Genomic DNA, 16,962 nt, shown 5'->3' on the forward strand with positions numbered 1-16,962 from the left:
CCCCATTCAGCGTGGCCTCTACATAACAGGTTGACTCTGAGATAAGGGAGAGAGTCATTCCTCAAGCAACACTTGCCCTACCTTCCACTTAGGATAATGGCAGCTTGGGGTCATTACTGTCCTCCTGTAAACATCTACTCTGAGGTGTCTGTGTGTGTGTGTGATCGTCCTTTGCCCAAAAACACAAGAAGAGGATAATCCTGCTCTCTCCTCCCAGAGGCTCTTAACCATAAGAGGGTCAACTCTAAATAAAATATTAACGTTGCTGCATTTTCACTTTTGTCCCTTTGTTCTTCCCCCTTCCCTTTACCCACGTTCTGATCACCTACACTCTTTCCCACTTCACCACTCTCTCTCTCTGTCTCCATCACTAGTAGCTTGGAGGAGGTCTGATCAAGGACTAATTCCCATCATAGGGTTGTGTGGTGGACTCAAAGCAATGATTCTTCATCTTTTCTCACAAGTGGTGGATGCCACTCACAAGTTAGACACACTCTGCTGATTGTGAAGGGTTATGGGTAATTCCCCTCCCACCAGCTAGCTGTGACCACCACTGCCCTTTTCTCCCATAAACATAAAAGAATATCTAAATGCAGGTTAGTGAGAGAAAGCTATTGCAGGGATAATGTTGAACCTGCTATAATTTACAAAATAAAATAGTTTTAAAGCTTCATTACTTTAAATGGAATTAGTGGCAAATTACTTCTGTCTTGTCTTACCACTGTAATTCTTTGTGCTGACCATTTTCCATTTGCCTTTTCAGATCCTCTCGCCATCCTTGCCCATCCTGCTTGGTGCCCGAGGAGGGTACCTTTTTGAGTCTCCTCACCTGTGTTGCTTTGTCCTCTGGCCGGTGGAGATGCCATCAAGATACTGGAGGCAAGAAGGAAAGGGAGGTGAGTGTACTTGTTGTCATCTCTTTCTCTGTTGCCCTGGGCTCCTCTTCCAAAAGCCACCAAACCCCTGGTAGACAGCCTTCTTCCACATCTGCAGCATGAGTTGCAGCTATGGCTCTCTCAGGGATCTGGGAATGGATCCCTCCCTGCCCCTAAGGGGGAAGAGAGGAGGAGAGACGGAGACTTCCCTTTTGCTAATCCCAGGGTACTTAACCAATCATTCTTGGTTCCTCTTAACTTTGTTGACACTTTTGTAACAGTCCACAACTGAGTGTGCCACCATGCCTTGTCTTTCCTGCCAGGACCCTGACTAATTTCACAGTGGAGAAGCAATTGTTAGTTTACTACCCATCCCAAGAGTTGTGATACTTAACAGGACACTCTTGTTGATAGCATAAAGACTAAAAAACTTTGGTGTCCAAAAGGAATAGCTCTCCAATGTGACTTGTTGGCTTTTGGCAACTGAGAGTGAGCTATTTGGGTGCAAGATATACATTCTTCAATGGTACCGCCTATGTGGACTTCTTCAGGGACTCTTAGAACATATTTCTCTTTCCATGCCTTTTCTCTTTACCAGGCTACTCTCCTTCAATCTATTTTTTAAGGATCAAATTTATTGCCAAGAATTCACAAAGCCTTTCTTTACGCATTTTTTTTCCTCCTTAGTCCACTATTGAAGAGTTTACAGTAACCCTCCAGGAAACACACATACACACACATACCCCACCCTCTTATAACAATTATAATTTTCACATTATAAAAATATAACTATCACTATTTGCCAAATATTGGACATTTATTTTGTTTATGATCTGATTTTGTATCTTGTACAAACTGACATTATCACAATTTAGTTTAAAGCATGCCATTGACTTTGGAGTCAGATAGACTTGGTTGAAGGTTTAGATCTGCCACTAGCCCACTGGATTATGTATACATTAAATAACTTTTCTGTCCCTCAATTTCCTGAGAGGGAAATAGGGATAACTATGTTCTCACAGGGTAGTTGTGAAAATTAAGTAGGATATTTGTCCTGCTTTTTAAGCGTAGTGCCTACTGCATAGGTAATGCTAAGTAAATACTAATGAAAAACCAGCGTACAAAGAACAGATTGTGTTGTTTCCATTAACCGCCTTGAAGGCAATATCCTGTCTTTACATCGTTGTGTTCTCTCAGAAGTCCAGCATATATTATGGATGGACAGATGATGGGTGATGGAAGGATGGATAATAGATGGATGGATGATGGATGGTGATGGATGGATGGATGGATGAGACTGGCCTCAAAGAAAAATTTCTTCAGGCTACTTAAACCTTACATGGCAGAGACCACATTTTAAAAATTTCCAACCAATCCTTTGGGTCTCTAGATGTGCTTTATCTTTCTGCTTAATTCATTCCAAACATGGATCACATTCTTGTATTTACAGGTTATTTTTTCATTTTTATTTTAGCAAGGAATTTAAATTCCTTCCTCCATGTTATGTCATCCCCATTCCAGCTCTTTGGGAGCTTCACACAGGTATTTATCCCCCTTGAGGATTATTTTTGTGTTTCTTTAAAAAGAAGGAGTGCAAACCCTGCCAAAGCTAACAGCAGGGGATGGAAGAGATCATTAGTTGACTAAATATTTCCACAACAAAAGTTGGGAAATTTAACCCCAAGGGTATTGGTATTTCTAACCCTTCTCTATGGATCAAAAATTAGGCTGAGTTCATCTATCAATTATGAAATAGCCCAGAAAGAATTTAGACTTCTATTTTTGCCAAGCAGCAAAACAAACTAAAAAGTGTGGAAAATACCACACAAAAGCCCAGATTAATTATTTCTATGTCTGTTACCATTTTCCCTCTTAACCAGTCTGGAATTGCTTAACCCAAATCAACATTCTTTTAACTACCTACTATGTGATAGGCACTCTGTATATCCATTAGAAGAATGCCTTTGACATAAAACCTAGTGTAATTAAAATGATCCCCATGATGCATTTGCAGTATTTGGCAAAAGTAGATTCCTTTTTGTTCGGAATGGTCTCATCTGTGGTTGAATTTACCAACCACAATGGCTTCAGTTTTTCTAAAGCTGGGAGAGCGGATTTTGGAGTCGCTTTTAATCCTAGCTGCAGTTACCAGCTCTATGGCTGAGCAAATTCTTTTGTCTGTGTGAGTCTTTTTCCTCCACTGAGAAATGGGTGTCATTGTATTTGCCTCACTATGCAGAGCTGAGGCATGAATGCAATAGTGGGAGTGTTCAAAAACTGTCAGTTTCCCTGGTCACTTTGTACTCTTATGCATCTTACATGGTATCTAGGACAAGTGAGAACAAAAGCAAGCACTACAAAGCTTGGTTTTTGCTTATTTATTTAATGACCACAAGAGCAGAAATTTGACCTGATCCGTTTTATAAATCTTCCATTCCTGTAAAAGAAATAACTTGGGCTTTGATATGAGATTACTGAACTTATCTTTTGATGGCAGGGAAAAAAGTCCTTGTCTGGACTCCTGTAGGTACATCTATCTTAGATTAGTGGATTAGTAAGAATAGATTGATGGCCAACATACCCCTTAGTGCTAAGGTTTTAAATATATTAAGTTATGAGGCTTTTTGTCTTTTTCTTCCTATTGAGTAGAAACTCTGACAGCCTTTCTTGGAGTAATCGCCTTTGAACAGAGATGGCAATATGTGCAAGAGCCCAGGACTTGCTGGTGGATTTTGAGGTATCCATCACTCAGGGTTCCAATAGGCTAACTTAAGCAACAAGAATTTCCTAGGAAACTATTGGATAACTCACAACATTGAGGGCCTGGAGAACTGAGCTTAGAAAATGGGCAAAACCCAAAAGAAGTTGAGCACCGTTAAGATCCTGTGATGGGAAGAGTCCTTCTGGACTACTGCCGCCAACCGTGACACTCTGGATAGACTTTAGGCTCCAGCATAGCTACTATAATTAATCTCTAACCACTCCTGTAAGATGTGTCACGTTCTTAAGATTCAAAGTCCTAGGTGGGAGCATCTGATTGGCCAGTATAGCTTACTTGACCATTCTCTACTTGCCATGGGGCTGGGGGAGGGACCGAGATCTGTAATGGAGATGGAGGGAAGACGGGTCCTGATTTCAAGCTACCAAGATTCTTTAAAAGTAGGTAGATGGTTAACAATACTGTGTGGTATATTTGACCTTTGCTGAGAGAGTAATCTTAAAAGTTCTCGTCACAAGAAAAAAAATGTTTAACTATGTGCGGTGATAGATATTAACTAAACTTATTGTGTTAATCATTGTGCAATATATATGTGCTTCAGGTTATTATGTTGTACACTTTGAACTAATAGAATATTATGTGTCAATTATAGCTCAACAAAACTGGAAAAAAAAATAGGTAGGATGTTACAATGCCCGGCAGCCAAAGATAACAAGTATCCTCTACAGAAACTTCACCTCATCTTTCCCCAGTCCTGTTGTTTCTCTCTTACTACAGTGGCTGGTCCTGGCCGTTTTTGGGGGTATGGTCCTCTCTTAGGCAGGCATACAGACATGTTCTTTGCAAGGGCTGTAGCTGAATTTTGAAGGACATAAATTTTCTGGAATGATCTGGCTCTGCAGCCTACTTTTCTCTAACTCTGGCCTCTGAATTCTTGCTCTGCTTAGAGCAGGGAGTTCTCTGGAGGCCAGTAAGACTGGTGAGCACATCCGCAGAAGTGAGGCATCCACGATGGAGATACTGCCTATTAACTTACTCAAATATGAAAAATAGATATGAGCTGCTGAAGCATTTGAGGACATCATATTAAAAGCTTTTTGCTTCATTTTAGGAACTGAACAATATTTGTTTGTTTCCTGCATGTAGGCCACAGAGGATCAGTTTTGCCAAAGGAGAAGAGGCAGCTAAGAGGTAAAGTAGCAGCCAAATGCAAAACACTTTGAAGAAAGGGTGTTGTGACAAAAGCACTCATTATCTTTGCAGTCAGTCAGGCCTGAGCTGGAATCCCAGCTCCAGACACTTTCCAGGACTGCAATCTTGGCTTGGCGACTGAAACCTCCCTGAGCCTCAGTTTCCTCATCTATAAAACAGAGATAACAGTGTCCCTAAAAATGGAGAGATGTGAGAATTAAAGATGATCTATTGAAAGCACTCAGCCACACTACCGCTCAGTCAATGCTTGGTCGTCTCTGCTCTTCCTCACTCACAGAAGAAAATAGAGAAGTCAGCACAGTCACTCAGCTGTAAAGCACAACATTACTAGAAGAAGTTTGAGTAAAAGTCAAAGGTTAGACATCAACAGTGAAATAAAACATCAATGTGGAGAAGAAAGGGCATTGAACTCAAGCAAAGAGGATGCAGAGCTGTGGTGTCAGCACAATTCCTGTATTGATGCTGAAGAGCCATTTAGCATTCGAGTCAACTGGGATGAGAAGGAGAGAGGAATCCTAGAGATAAGAGAGGTAATCTTTACAGTGCACATACTGTGCTCCAGGCTGGGTGCTTTACACACATCATCACATTTAAACTACACACCCACCCCGTGAAGTAGGTAGAGTATTACTCCCACTGTGTGGATAGTGAAATTGAGGCACAGAGAGGCAGTGAGTGGGTTCCTTCTGACCTCAATTCCTCTGCTTTCCAGTTGAGGGGGCAGAAAATAACTTCCTCCATCAGCCCCAGACTTTATATCTCTTCCACTCAAGAAAGCAGCCAGCCTGAGGTAGGAATCCCTTAGTTCCATTCCAGATTTGGAGATTGGGTCAGGTGCCAAGTGTGGTCCGGTCAGCACTGATGAGGGCAGGCAGTGAGAAAATGGGGTCCACCTGAATAAATGTAAGGGCTGGGCCGTGTCCACGCACATGGCAGGGGGGCAGGAACACTGCAAATTCCAGGAGGCCTCGTTCACATTTTAGTGCGGTTAAGAAAAATGAACCAAAAATTACAGAGAAAGCAATAGGATAACATAGGATAACTCAATGTCACCCTTAGGCATTGTTTAACTGGCTCACCCAAGAATTGTTTCATCATCTAGGATAGGAGTTGGAAAACAATGACCCTTGGCCATATGTTTTTGAAAGTAAAGTTTTATTGGAACAACCACATCAGTTTGTTTACGTCTTATCTAAAGTTGTTTTCATGCTACAATGTCAGAGTTGAGTAGCTTCAACAGAGACCGTATGACCCGGAAAGCCAAAAATATTTACTATCTGGCCCTTTAGAAAGTTTGCTGAATCCCTGACCTGGGAGAATGTGCCTGCGTTTGAATTTGCTATTTACTCTCTGATTAGAGCCCAGATGCTCTGAAGTTCTCTGTCTACTGGTCAGTTTCTGTAAGGTAGAAATCATGGCCAGAAGGCTGCAGCTATATGGCTCTGTAAGCCATTAACCAGTTTTGTAATCTATTAACAAGTTCATTTCAGTCTCCCTTTAACTGACTATCTATATAAATTCTCTTTCTCTAATTCTCCTTTGAACTAAATTTGCCATCATAATGGTCCCCTCATTCATTAATAAATGGAATGCATCTTTGATTCAGGTTCATTATATTTTGTGTGAGTTGTGTTTTTAACTTTAGAAAGTTATATTTTGACAACTCCAAGGGGCACCATTAAACACAATGTGGATACAGAGGGTGGGGATTCTCAGGAGGGGGTAGTGGTACTGGATAGCCAACACTATTGGTGCCACTACAATAGCGTACCACGTTTAATCCCTGGAAGGAATCCCTGTAACATACCCTATAAGGTACATTAACCTACAAAATGGAGAAATTAAGATTATAGCAATACCTACCTCATAGGGTGGCTTTGGTATCAATGCAATTAAAGTATTTATCACAATACTTAGCCACTAAATGCTAGCTGTGATTACTATTATTAATGGTATTATCCTATGTATTAGTTGTTTCTTTAGGTAAAAGTAACTGCATTTAACCCCTACCAGCTTTAGAAAATTAAAAAAAAAGGAAATTGTTGGAAGGAGCATCTTGAGCTCACAGAATAAAAGCAAACAGCTGAGCTCCAGGGCTGTCTCTTCTCCAAGTGGGCTAAGACTCAGAGGCGTGAAAAAGCCTGTTGTGCCTAAAGATACAAGTGATTTGGTTTTGCAGGACTGCACACTCTGAAAAGGTAGAGTCAGCCTTGTTTCTTTTACGCTGTGAATGGAAGCAGAGACTATAACTTCCTCACCTTTGTGTCCCTACGTTGCTTAGCACAGTGCCCGCCACATGGTACATCAATAAAAGTTTATTGAGCTAAGTTATTACCAGCATGTTGATGGGGCTGATAAGTAGATATGACTGGCAACAAAAGCCAAGCTCATCTACAGAAATGGTAATGTATCTGATTGGTGCTGCAGATGCAGGCTGGGTTGGGGCGGGGGCCTTGAGTGGTAGCCTAGGGCTACTTTTCCTCTCCACAGCTGTAAAATGAGAGGAAGCTAACAAGCTAGCATTCCCAACACAGCTTGCCTGTGCAGAATTCACTGTTGTGTTCTCTTCTATCTGTCATTGAAATCTTCCTTTGCTTCTAGGGGGAGCTGGGAGATAAGACCGGTTCCCCTTTACCCCCAGGGGCACAGAGTCAGCCAGCTTTATTGCATTACAGGAGCTGTCTACCTCAATTGCATTGACAAGAAATGCCAGGCCTCTGCACACATCCTGATCCTTCTAATCCCTTTAGTTCCATCACCTAGACATTTTATTTGAAATTGATTTTTAAATGTCTGAGTAATTGAGGTTTATGTGTAGTTGCCTCTCTGCAACAGAGGTAAGCTGAGGCTGCTTATATCCTCATTAGACGCTGATTAAAAGTGATTGCATTACTGGAGGCTCCAATTGGTGCCATTCCTCAGGGCTGCCATCAGAGAACAGCTTCCGCGCTTGGCAGATCTGAGCATCTGGAGAGCAGAAATAGTGGAGTTGGCCTTTGCATCCCCTGTGCATCTTCTGCAGATGACCAGCTCTAATAGGAGGCTCTTTTCCAGTTTCCTGTGGGTTCCATCTCTAGACCATACACAAGCCATGGCTGTTGAAAGGAAAATATCCACTTTCTCCAGAGACATGAAACTCTCACTGGAGTCAATCCTGTGACCAAAGTTTTGAGGTGGGAAGTCTAATGTCTTTTGGTGCTGATCTTGTGACCTTCACTAAGTCCTGGAACCTCTCTTTCCTTCTTTTTTTCCCCCAAAGTCCCACTCATACTTTGTATGTGTGGCCCTGGACTTGTTCTTTACCAAATAAATTGGCCTTCAGATTTGGCACAGACAAGGCCTACCAGGGAACAAAAGAGACCAATAGGAATGGTTGTGATCTTAAAAATATCTTCTGTCCTCCATGCTCTTGAGAGAAGCTTTACTACTGGCCATTCCAGGAGGAATAGTTTTGGAGTTAGAAGTGATGTGGGGAGACAAGCTCTGATGTTGAAGTCAGAAAGACCTGGGTTTGAATCTTAGTTCAACCCATTAAAAGCTGGGTAGTCATGGGTGAAATCCTGACTCCCTTTGGTTCAGTTTCTTCATCTGTGAAATGGGGCTTCAAAGCCTCCTCCCAGGGTGAGTGCAAAGATGTAGTGAAATAAGGTGTATAAAGGGCCAGGCAGAAAAGAAGAGCTCTGTCAACATGAGTTTGTTCTTCCCTGAAGGAACAGTAGAGTTCATCTAAAAAATAAAAATACCCCACTTGGCCCTTGCAGCCATTTTTTTTTTGTCTTGGGTTCTCCATTATGGTTCATGACCTCTGAGTTCCATGAAAGGGCATCAGCAAAATTCTGGAGAAAAAAGCAAAGCCAAAGGCAAGGCACTGTGACGTGCAACCTCCTCTGGAACAGACACTAACTGGAGCACCTCTGTTTTTGACGATCTTACATATTGGGGTTCTATTTAATATTTCCATTACAAAATTTAAACAAATTTGAAGAAAAATTGGCTTTTATTTCTGTGTTAGAAAATTCATGGAGTTCACAAGGTAAAGTCAAACTTCTCATTTCTCATCATGCTGCAATACCCTCTCAGCATACCCAGTGGCAGAAGCTTCTCGGCATGTATGTGAGGAAATTGCACAACCTGTCAGGATTAGTGCATTACTAAAGCTTTTGCAACAGAGAAAGGAAGAGGCACACAGATTCAGATAATTAAGGATTAAGTCTCTAGGATTTGGAGCTCCTCTCTTCTTTTAAGCCAAACACCAGAGCAGCAGGTATCTCTCTGTGTTTAGTCATGCCTAAGTTGTCCCTAACATATTATTAACTTCTATTCCAGCATCTTGCACTGAGCTGGGCATTGGGTAAGAATTCAACAAATGCTGGTCAATAGAAGGGCTTCCATTCCAAGTAGATCAGACCTCATGGCCTGTGCTGCTCTGCCCTGAAAGGCCCAGGCAATAAATGTTCTGGCTGAATGTACGCCAAGGAACAAATAACAGTCAGAAGAAGCTACCGGAGGAGGAAGGCGGTAGGAAGGATCTCACAGAGAAAGTGATGAGTGAGATGGGCCCGGCCAGAGGGTTAGGACTCAGAAGGACAGAGAGAAGGCAAGCAATTCTTGGCAGGATCCAGAGTCAGAGAAAAAGTGAGGCAGGACTGAGCAGAGTCTGTGGGTAAGAAAAACATGGCCAGGCTGTGAGTGAATGGGATTCAAAAGAAATGGGAAAATCTGTCTCCCTGGATGATGCTAGAAAACATTGGGTCCTTGTCCTCACTTTTGATCAGAGAATTCAATCACCATTAAGCAGTGCAAACAGAGATCTTCTCCCCCAGTATTTAACCAGGAAATGGTGCCCCTTCCAAAAATGAGAAGAGATACATAGGGGCAAGAAGTTAGTCCAGTAAATTTATTGGACAATAGTATGTGCCTGGTACTTTACTAGACACTTTGAAGTGGGCTCATTTAACCCAAAGAGCAGCCCTTTCACACATTCGTTTATTCACTCAACATAAATGTATTCAGTGGTAAATTGTTCTGGGCTCTGAGGATATAGCAACGTACAAAATGTCCCAAGTCCCTGGCCTTGTGGAGCTTCTGTTTACAGAGGAGAGAAGAACAATAAACAAACTAAGATTTGGTAGCATTAAGGAACATGAGGTAGGCACGCTTATGCCTCCCTTGGAGGGAAGAAAGTGAGGCATGGAGAACTTATGCAAAATGCCCATGGTCCCCCACAGTCCACTGCAAACCTAGACATGGGTAACTTCGAATCCTGTGCTTTTAATCACAAGGCCCTTCTGCCCTTCTCATTCTCCTGGCATCGCTGGAAAATGTCTAGCCTTTTGCTTTGAAACATTCTCATCCTTTAAACCAAAGGAACCAGCCAACATCCACTGAACACCTTTGAGAAAAATACCAGGCCCCGTGTCTACCTGTAGGATGATTTTGAGCTCTGTAGAGCTTACCTCTTTCTGGAGCCCCAAACACTACTTCACATTCCCTCTTTAGATCAAATCACATCACGCTTTTAACCCGTCTCAGCTCAGCTCCAGGTATTAATTTATGGATTGCTGCTTCCAGGCCACTGTGGTGTTACTGTGGCTTAATAACCTGATTTCACAGTTTTTCTGGTTCAGTCACTTTGAGTGTTCTGCCCCTCCCCTGCTTCTTAAAGAAACATGCTCATATCCCAAAGCAGAAGTAAACATTAGAGTTTGAATCTATATAATTAGGAAAAAGGGTTCCCCCATACAAGCTCTGTCCTGGGAGTCGGCTTCCCAGTTAAGCTTTTTTTTTTTTTTGAGGAAGATTAGCCCTGACCTAATATCTGCCACCAATCCTCCCCATTTTGCTGAGGAAGACTGGCCCCGAGCTGACATCTGTGCCCATCTTCTTCTACTTTATATATGGGATGCCTTCCACAGCATGGCTTGAGAAGTAGTGTGTAGGTCCACACCCAGGATCCAAACCAGTGAACCCTGGGCTGCTGAAGCACAATGTGCAAACTTAACCGCTGTGCCACCGGGCCGGCTCCAGCTCGGTTAAGCCTTTTTAATGAAGTTTCAATTTGAGACCAGGGCAGGATTTCCTGTGAAAGTGAAGAACCTCCAATCCCACAACAGAGTGAGTGGTATATAGTGTTTCTCCAGACGATTTCAAATTATTTATGTATTATTTGTGTATGTATCTCTCTCATTCTCTCAATATAAACAAATATCACTGAAATAAAACTTTGGGGCATCCAAATGGTAGGTCCAGTGCGGGTGTGTGTCTGTGTGTGCTGGGAGAGTAGGAAGAGGTTTGCAGTCCCCCTCAGTTGTAATTTTCCTTTGTTCATTAAAACGTGGCATGCAGGTTTAAATGGTCTTCTTCCAGAAGAGAAATCTTTAAAATAAACTTCTCCCTCCTCCTTAACGCTTCTTTTTAGGAAAAAAAAAAAGTCTTAAGTGCTAAGACATGCAACATTTTTAGAGAAAAAACCTTGTGTTAGACCCACCATAGAACATTCAAAAATCATTGTCTCTGTTGCCAAAGACTGACCTCCTATCTGTAAGAAGCAGATCTGCAAATTCCATAGAAAATATCAAGGAAGAGCATTGGATAAAGAAACTGAAGGCAAAGAGAATGTCCACAGTGTCCCCTAGCTACAGTACACACACTCGTCAGCATGCCTGTAAGTGCTCCCAAAGAGGACACAGACCCATGAGACCCACCCACGCAAGGCCCCCACACACACCCTCAGAGCCACAAAAGTTGCCAGCTCTGTCCCCTTTAATGACTCTCAACTACAGATGGAATAAAAGCTCAACTCCTCCTCCCAACCTTTAACGATTCCAAGGTTGAGATCCCATCTTCCTTCTTCGTTTCTGAAATGTACCCTCTCTGTCTCTCATATAATGCAGACTTCAACCACTCCAGGATGTCACCGTCTTCCAGATTCTCTGTATCTTTTCCTACCTCTATACTTCTCACATTATTCCCACTACTGAAATATCTTCTCTCTTCAACTATCCCCTTTTCCACCTTTCAAAGTCACATGCATAAACCATGATCCAACATTCAAACCTTCTAGAACTTTAGATAGAATCTCTTATTTATCCCTGTCTGACTCTACTAGGAAGTACCTTTGCCACGTTTAGCAAATTCTGCCCTCTGTAGTTACGGATGTATCTGTGTCTCTATCTCCAGGGTGTGGACTCCCAAAAGACAGTCATATTTCTTACACATCTTGGCATCTCCTGTAGAATCTAGCACATTTCTCACTGCATGGACACTTAAAAGACGTTGGTTTAACTGAATTCTGGAAGTCAAGGACAGCCTCAAAATGGTAGCTGTGTGTATGATGGTAATATTACTAATCCCAGTGTCTATCAGTGGGTGAGTGGATGAATAAACATGCTATAATCGCACAATGAAATATAATAGAGCAGAGAAAATAATTGCACTACAGTGGCATCCAGCAATCTGGATGAATCATGGGAACGTAGTATCAAGGAAAAAGTAAGCCCCTCAAAGTTACGTACAGCATGACAGCCTTTATATAAACTTAAAAACAACTTAAATAAAAGATATGCTTTTATACATGCATAAAGATTTAACAGAAAATATACAAAGGAGAGCAAAAGGATGATGAACACAAAATTTGGATTGGAGTGCGCCAGGCATGAACCAATGATGAAAGTGTGTCACGAGCCACAGATTCTGATGAATCCAAAGCACTTGAGGTCTATTTAAACAACAACAACAATAAAAGAGATATAAATAAGCTCTTGGCATTTAGCCTTTCATGACCATTTAGAATAGAGACTTTCCTATCCACCTGTGGAAAATCTTATTTTTGTTCTTAAGAGAAAGAGGAAGAGTAGGTGTTTCTTGAATTTTCCTCCAAATAGATCTTCACTGATCCTCATAGGGCACCACATACAACACCCCTTCATCTACTTCAGATTCTTGCACATTCTTAATGCGCAAGTGGGCACAAGATTCTCGATAAGAGCAAAGACACTGATTGAGTCACACAGAACTATATTCATGCATTTATTTATTCAGCAAATATTTTCTTATGTGTCAGGCACATAAGAAACATGCACAGCATATAGAAGTGTCTTCAAAATCAACATGAACCCTCTCCTCCTAGAGCTTAGAGACTAAAGGAAAAGACAGGCAATGCACAAAGAAAACACGGGAATTGACTACACAGTTACAAACTGAAAAGCTCAGTGAAGAATAAAAGTGGGTGCCAAGAGAGAAAAACAAGAACTTTGTCTCTTTTGCTCTTTGAAGCAGTGTTTTTAGTAGAGGATAAGCAATGCAGAAAGCAGCCGAATGCTGCAGGGGATGCCTGCGGTTGACCGTCTGTGCCCCCGCATGAATGGATACATCTGTCAATTTAAGGAGCGTACATCAGAAGTGGCTTAGCTGAGGCATCCGGAAGGGCTTCTGAAGTTCTCTCACCGGCCTTGCCAATGGGGCTGATGTTCTTGATCTCTAACATTCTGATTCCGGCTTAGTGTAGCAGGGGAGCCATGAGAGGAGGAGAAGGCTAGGATACCAGGAAACAAACGTAGGTCAGAGTAACAAATCTGGATTTATTATGAGTTAGAAGGAGAGGCCGTATCAGGGAGGTTGAGCAAGAAAGTAACACGTTCTCATTTATATTGTTAAAATGATTACCCTGGCTGTTGTAGGGAAAATGGAGTAAATAGGGGAAGAAGTAGAAGCAGGAAGTCCAGTTAGGAGTGCAGAAGTATAGACAGGGATGATGGTGCCTTCAGCTGGGGTGGTATCTGTGGAGACGGAAAGAAAAGGGCAAGATTGGGTATATTTTGGAGATACAGTCAATAAGAATTATTGAAGAATTGACAGTGAGAATTCAGGAAAACAAGAGAAATCAAAGATGATTCCTAAATTTGGGGTTTAAGAAATTGGATGTTTTATGGTACCATTTACAGAAATTTGAAAGTGTTGGGTCAAAGGAAGATTTTGGGGGGAGAGGACCTTGGAAAGTCATCTTCTGCTTTTGATAAGTCAAATTTGAGACACTCATTAGATATTTAAATGTAAATTCAGATAGGAGGTTGGAAATTTGACTTAGGAGTTTTGGAAGAAATAAGGGCTAGAGACATAGATTTGGGAGTTAACTATGCATCGATGGTATTTAAAGTCATGGGACTAGACAAGATTAGCTAAGCAGAGAGGACAGCTAGAAAAGAGGAGACCCAGGATGAAGCCCTGGGCCACTCCAGTATTTAGGAGTCAGTCATCGTCGAAAAAAGTAGAAAAGAGCCTGAGAAAGTACTATCCTTGAGATCGGAGGGAATATAGGAGAGTATGGATCCCAGAAGCCAAGAGAAGAGAGAGTTTCAAGAAGTAGAAAGTAGTCAAGTGTCAAATGATACTGAGAGATCAAGTAAAATGGGGGAAGAAACATGCCTATTGGTTGTGTTAACATGGACATCAAGGGGTTGTCTTCATGGGATGTGGCAGCAGAAAATACAACCCAGGGGGTTCAAGGGAGAAGAGCAGACGAGAGAGTAAAGCTCTCTTAGGAATTACATTGTGTGTGGCATTTTACAGGACAACTATCATATATCTTTACCAAGTCCCTGGCATAAAAGAAAACATGTGTTCTAGATTGAACTCTATTTAAAACTGAACTTTTTATGTGAGATAAAATAAAATGCAATGTAGGAACCTTGTTTGGATTGTTATTCAACTAAACCAACAGAAAAAGACATTTTGGAGGTAATCAAGGAAATGTGAATCTAACCTGGATACTAAATGATATTAAGGAATTTTTGTTAATTGTGTTAGGCGTGATAATGTTATCATGGTTACGTAAGAAAATGCACTTATTTTTAAGAGATTCACTAAAATATTTAGAAGTAAAATGTCATAAGATCTGATGTTTGCTTTAAAGTACAAAAACAAAAAATAAAAGTAGTGAGAAAAATATAACCAAAAGCTAATCATTTTTAAATCTATATAGCGAGTACACAGGGGCTCATTGTACAGTTCTACTTTCATGTATGTTTGACATTTTTCATAATGAAAGTTAGAAAACAGTTGTACTGTGGAGGAGAACAGAGAAATAGGACAGTAGCTAGAGGAGAATGTAGGTGAAGGGAAGCTTGGGTTTTTTTTTTTTTAAACTTTGTTAAGATTGGTTTTAGGTTCACAGCAAAATTGAGAGGGAGGTACAGAGATTTCCCATATGATTGGACTTGGCAGATTTCCCTCTGCCCCCAAACATGCACAGCCTCCCCTTTTGTGAACATCCCCCACGAGACTGGTGCATTTGTTACAACTAATGAACATAACATTGACACATCATAATCACCTAGAGTCCATAGTTCACCCTAGGGTTACCTTTGGATGTTGCATGTTCTACCGGTTGTGACAAGTATATAATGACATGTATCCATCACTATGGCAGCATACAAAGGATTTTCACTGCCCTACAATTCCTCTGTACTCTCTCTATTCATCCCTCTCCCTGCTGCTCAACCTGTGGCAACTACTGATCTTTTTACTGTCTCCATAGTTTTGCCTTTCCAGAATGTTCTATAGTTGGAATCATACTGTATGTAGCCTTTCCAGATTGTATTCTTTCACTTAGTAATACACACTTAAGATTCCTCCGTGTCTTTTCATGGTCCAATACCTCATTTCTTTTTAGTACTGAAAAATATTTCTTGTATAGATGGATGTACCACAGTTAATTTATCCATTCACCTACTGAAGTACATCTTGGTTGCTTCCACTTTTTGTCAATTATGAATAAAGCTGCTATAAATATCCACGTGCAGGTTTCTGTATAGACATAAATTTTCAAGTCCTTTGGGTAAATACCAAGGAGCACAATTGCTGGATGGTATGGTTAAAGCAGGTTTAGTTTTGTAAGAAACCATTGAACTGTCTTCCAAAGTTGCTGTGTCATTTTGCATTCCCCCCAGCAATGATTCAGAGTCCACACTGCTCCATCGCCTCATCAGCATTTGGTGTTGTCAGTGTTTGGATTTTGTCTATTCTAACAGGTATGTAGTGGTATCTCGTTGTTTTAATTTGCGTTTCTCTGATGACACATAATGTGGACATCTTTTCATATGCTTATTTTCCACCCGTATATCTTCTTTGGCGAGGTTTCTGCTAACATCTTTGGCCCATTTTTTAATCAGGTTGTTTGTTTTCTTCTTGTTAAGTTTTAAGACTTATTTGTATATTTTGGATAAAAGTTCTATATCACATGTGGTTTTTCTGCAAGTATTTTCTCCTAGTCTATAGCTTGTCTTCTAATTCTTTTGAGACTGTCTTTTGCAGAGCAGAAGTTTTTAATTTTAATGAAGTCCAGCTTATCTATTATTTCTTTCATGGATCATGCCTTTGGTATTGTTTCTAAAAAGTCATCACCATACCAAAAGTCACCTAGGTTTTCTCCTGTGCTATCTTCTAGGAGTTTTATAGTTTTGAACTTTACACTTAGGTCTACAGTCCATATTGAGTTAATTTTTGTGAATGGTGTAAGGTCTGTGTCCAGATTTATTTTTTTGCGTGTGGATATCCAGTTGTTGAAAAGACTCTTTGCTCCATTGTACTGCCTTTGCTCCTTTGTCAAAGATCGGTTGACTATATCTATGTGGGTCTATTTCTTGGTTGTCTATTCCATTCCGTTGATCTACTTTTTTATTCTTTTGTGAATAACGTACTATCTTGATTACTGTAGTTTTACAGCAAATCTTGAAGTCCAGTAGTGTCGATCGTCCAACTTTGTTCATCTTCAATTTTGTGTTGGCTGCTCTGGATCTTTTGCTCTCCATACAAACTTTAGTTTGTCGATGCCTATAAAATAGCTTGCTGGGATTCTGATTTGGATTGCATTGAATCTTTAGATCAAGTTGGAAAGAACTGACATCTTGACAATATTGAGTCTTCCTATCCACAAACATGGAATATCTCTCCACTTACTTAGTTCTTCTTTGGTTTTGCTCAGAAGAGCTTTGTAGTTTTTCTCATATAGATCTTGTACATATTTTCTTAGCTTTATATCTAAGTATTTTATTTATTTGAGTGCTAGTGTAAATGGCATTGTGTTTTCAATTTCCAATTCCACTTGTTCATTGCTGGCATATAGGAAAGCAATTGGCTTTTGTATATTAACCTTGTATC

At 40.8% G+C, this 16,962-nt stretch overlaps 1 long non-coding RNA gene across 1 annotated transcript in view; it reads right to left on the reverse strand.

The window, feature by feature from the left end:
- Positions 1-719: 719 nt before the first annotated feature.
- Positions 720-16,962, reverse strand: part of LOC139085457 (uncharacterized) — a 151,591-nt gene continuing 135,348 nt past the window's right edge. Inside the window, exon 4 of the long non-coding RNA XR_011543764.1 lies at positions 720-873. This is a non-coding gene — a long non-coding RNA (uncharacterized lncRNA). The remainder of the gene's footprint in view (positions 874-16,962) is intronic.

Source organism: Equus przewalskii, chromosome 1 (assembly GCF_037783145.1).
Source record: "Equus przewalskii isolate Varuska chromosome 1, EquPr2, whole genome shotgun sequence".
In the NCBI taxonomy this organism is placed as follows: domain Eukaryota; kingdom Metazoa; phylum Chordata; class Mammalia; order Perissodactyla; family Equidae; genus Equus; species Equus przewalskii.